Here is a 4,362-nt window from a genome sequence, read left to right as displayed (position 1 = left end):
TTTATGAGATCAGAGAGCTTCATCTTTCTCCGAGTTTAAACTGCTGACCTTGCAGTTAGCAGTCCAATGCCTAGCCCATGGTACCAGCAAGTCTCTTCTCTAGCACACATGCACTACAGAATTGTGTTTGGGTTGTTTTTAGTTTTTTGTTTCCTGGAAGGGACTTTAGGGATTATGCTGATTTATTAGGGCTGTTATTACCAATGTCCACAAACTTAGTGACTTAAAATCATACAGCTTTGTTATTGTATAGTCATGAAGGTCAGAAGTCCTACTGGGTTAAACCCAAAATGTGAGCAGGGCTGTCCTCCTTTTGTGGTTCTAAGGAAGAATATGTTTCTCTGCCTTTCGAACTTCAAGATGCTGCCTGCCTACATGGCTTGGAGTCCATGGTCCACATCTCCACTAACTCTGATCTTCTGCTTCTCAATCATGAAAAGACCTCTGTGGTTATTTGGAGCACACTTGGGATAATTTCCCCATCTCTGTGTTCTTAGCTTCCATAATCAATGGAGAGCCAGTGCTGGGGCAGGGGTGGGGAGCAACATTGTACTACTGCTCTCTTTTACACACACATCCTCTTCCCACAAGTCCTAGCCTGGCACCCGAACAGCCAGTAAGGTCCAGTTGTCCACTTTCTAATATCCATCTTTCAAAACCTTTTTCTAGGGAAATAACAAGTGGAGAATCTTCAAATGCAGAATAAGCATGAATGGTATATTACAGGACACTGTAGCTCAATAGATTTTGAGCAGGTGGATGCAGGGATGTAAACAGTAAGGAAGATGAATCTGATGTTAAAGTAGTTCAGAAGGACCAGAAATAAGCTATGACAAAAATGCTGGAGTGAGGCAGTACCTAAGAGAACTTACTAGAATGTTAACGAAAACGCCTCCAAAGAAAGGTGGGTGATAGCTGAATTCAGAAATTCATCCCAAAATTTGGTGCCTGGATGCCTGGGTTGAGGATTTGCTGTCAATCAAAATTTGAAGGAACGGGGCTGGTTTGATGAAGAATAAGATGAGTGCTTTTAAAAATATGTCAAGTTTTTGAACAACAGGAAAATATTTGAATAGAAATTTCTAGGAAGAAGCTGAGAGTATGGGCTGACACTTTATTGAGAGGACAAATCAAAATATGGGGGCTCAATGATGATAAATTATACGGAAAATAAATATGATCTCCCAACCACTGGACCAAATGGCTGATTGAATGCATGAGAACCGGCAAGTGAAAAAAGGTGACTCATTCATTCAAAAGTCATTAGTGCCTACTTTGAGTCAGCTAGGATTCCCTGGGTGGCGGATGTAGTTAATGCACTTGATACGCCTCTAAAGTAGTTCTATTCTGCACATAAATTGTGATTGACTTGATGGCAACAACAGTGGGCCAAACAATACATACAGTTAATACACTCAGCTGTTAGCCCAAAGGCTGGAGGTCCACCCACAAACACCTCAGATAAAAGGCCTGGTAATGAGCTTCCAAAACTTCAGGCATTAAAAACCCCTATGGAGCACAATTCTACTCTGACACGCGTAGGTTCGCCGTAAATCTGAGTCGACTCAAGAGAAACTCGTTTTTATAGGTATCAGGGCCATCCTCATCTAGATGGCCATCAACAATGGACTGGTGCTGGGGTAAAGGGCCCTTTGTGCTGCTCCCAAATTCCAACATCAACAGGCCGCTGAACAATCACTATCAATTCATACCTTGCTGCATCCAAATCGCTGGCTGGAATTAGAAGAGTGACTTACTTTTCACCCTTAGAATTCTCTTCTGTTAGAGTCCCTATGTCTCGGCTTTCACGGAATTCTAGGTGGTGGTAGCTCTAGTTAGGTACCATTGAGTTTGCACCAACCCTTAGTGACCTCACGTGCAACCGAAGGAAGCACTCTCTGGTCCTGCACAATCCTCCCAATGGCTGTTATGTTGAAAATCATTGCCGCAGCTACATGTTGAGGGTCTTCCTCTTTTTCATTGACCCTCTACTTGACCAAGCCTAATTTTCTACTCCAGGGACTGGTCCCTCTTATGCCATCCAACTGGCATAGGATGAAGTCTGGCTGTTCTAGCTTTCAAAGAGCATCCTGGCTATTCTTCTTACAATCGGATTTGTTTGTTCTGGCAAACCATAGTACTTTCAATATTTTTCGACAATATCATAATTAAATTTCATCAATTTTTTTTCTTCACATAGCTTTTATTTATAATATTCACTCCAAGCCACTAACTGCAAAACACTTCAAGTGAATACTTAAAACTTCAGGCATTTTGTCAAACAAAAGACTTCGTTCAGCTTCAGTATAATGATGGCAATTCTCACAGAAATATTTTATCTTCTCCTACAATCCTCTCCCCTGAGGCAAAGTGGGAAATTGCCCATCTCAGGGTCTTCATTTCTGTTTTTGGCTCTGGAGAAATTTCAGAACTCTCCTCTGCTTTCGAAAACTCATCTTGAACTAGCACACTGAGGTCCTGAAAGTTTTCTCTTCTTTCTGTTAAACGTTCACATTCCAAACGAGTCCTCAATACCAGCTGACCTTGAAATAATTTCTCCACAAGTTCAAAACCAATTTGCTCCACACCTTTGTTTATGGCTTTATCTTCATTAACATTAATGGGTTCAATATTATTCCCTGGAGAATCAAGTCCACAACCATTAATTTTTAGAGCATTATCATTCTCATACTTTTCCCCCATGCTCTTCAAGATCATACTCATTTTCTTTACACTGTCCCTTAGATCCTTGGTTTGTCATTAATTTCCCCAGACTACAGAATTTAGAAAGAATACTGGGTTGCTTAGTTACAGACTTTAACCAGTTTATTTCATCTTTTGATTTCTTTTGTGAGGGTCTTGCACTTCAATTTTCACAAATGTACTTGGGGATTATTTAAGCGGGAGTAGCTAACACATCACAGGCAGCTTCCCTTTTTGATCTAGTTTGCCTCTGGTTCTCCTCCAATGACTGGTATTCCTTGGATACTTTTGGTCTTTTCTTCGTGTTACCAAATTCACTGTCACTTCTTTTCGCATTTCCTTTTGGGAGTTTTTCTTTATCCTCAGAATGCCTCCCATTTATCCATCTCTCTGTTATTCATATCACCTATTTCCTCTTTCTGATGAGAGTTTCCTTCTACCTTAGTAGATCATTCTGCCACATCTTTCACTTCTTCTCTTTTTAGGAGTTGGCATGTTTCTTGAATGTTTCCCAAAATACACTGTAATACTTCCTGTGCATCATGCTGCAGATATCCTTAATACATAGGGTTGAGTTCCCTGAGTGTGTTAAACAGTCACCTTAGCTGAGTAGCAAGCTCCTCAGTGTATTTCTCTGGATTTAAGAGAAAACTAGCCTGAAGTTGTTCCACTGAAATGATTAATGACTGTAAACTGCATATCAGTTCATAACTTGCCAAAGAATCTCCTTTGCAATTTCCCTTCTCTTTTTGACTGGCTTCATCCTTTGGAGCTTCTTTCTTCCTTGAAATAATATTAAATAATTGCTTCACTCCAGATTTAAAACCAGGACAAAAATATAATACCTGTAGTATACTATTTAGATAACAAGTATTGCCAAGGTTATTCAACCCCACAAATGGCAACAAATCTTCTCTCTTCTCACGGTTTATAGGTGAGGTCTGCACTGCAGGAACAACCTGATCAATTTCAGATCCACTTATTCTGAAACTTTATCTTCCTTTCCTTGAGACTGTGAAATCCCAGGCTCGCTTAGTTTCCTTTTTTTGAAAAAACTTCAAGGAAAGTCTGTTTTTCTTTGGACTACTTCTTGAAAGCCCATTATTTTCACTAGGTATAACACCGGGCATTTTCTCTTCAAATTCCAAGGAGTTTATCATTGATTTAAGAAGCAAGTGGTTATCACCAACTATATCCGGCCAGGGCCCAGCGCGCAGTCCGCGGCGATGATGCTGGTGAGGCTGAGGTGAGCCCCAGCTCCGAGCCTGGGTCCCCGACCCCAGAGCAAGCTGGCTGGATCGCCCTCCCCGCGGGGGAGTGACCATTCGCTCTCAAGAGCGGGAAGCCGGGCCACCACTTGGTCCTGCTTCGCGCTGCCACCAACTGCATTCCCGGAGGAGCTGCGACTGCCGGCGCCGGCCAGGGATGAAATGGACGCACGAAAAAGTGGTCCCCCTCACGACGTAGTTGGACCGCTAGGGTCAATTTCATCAATTCTTATGATAGATAATTTTTTTAAAAAAAACAGAAGAAGAAAGATTCCATAAGAAACGTATTTTTAAAAAATTTTTTAAAGAAATGTATTTTTACCTAGGGCCCTTAAAAGGACATCTTTCCCCCGACTTCTATCTTTCCTAGTCACTTCAAAGTTGCAATCTC

The 4,362-nt window shown here is 41.4% G+C and overlaps 1 pseudogene; it reads right to left on the bottom strand.

The window, feature by feature from the left end:
• Positions 1-2,216: 2,216 nt before the first annotated feature.
• LOC101659269 lies at positions 2,217-3,833 on the bottom strand (annotated as a pseudogene).
• Positions 3,834-4,362: the final 529 nt, after the last annotated feature.

The sequence above is a fragment of the Echinops telfairi genome, unplaced genomic scaffold, assembly GCF_000313985.2.
Source record: "Echinops telfairi isolate 266 unplaced genomic scaffold, ASM31398v2 ScPeMD7_7429;HRSCAF=8467, whole genome shotgun sequence".
Taxonomy (NCBI): Eukaryota; Metazoa; Chordata; class Mammalia; order Afrosoricida; family Tenrecidae; genus Echinops; species Echinops telfairi.
Note: the sequence above shows the minus strand (reverse complement) of the source record. Positions and strands in the feature narration are given on the sequence as shown.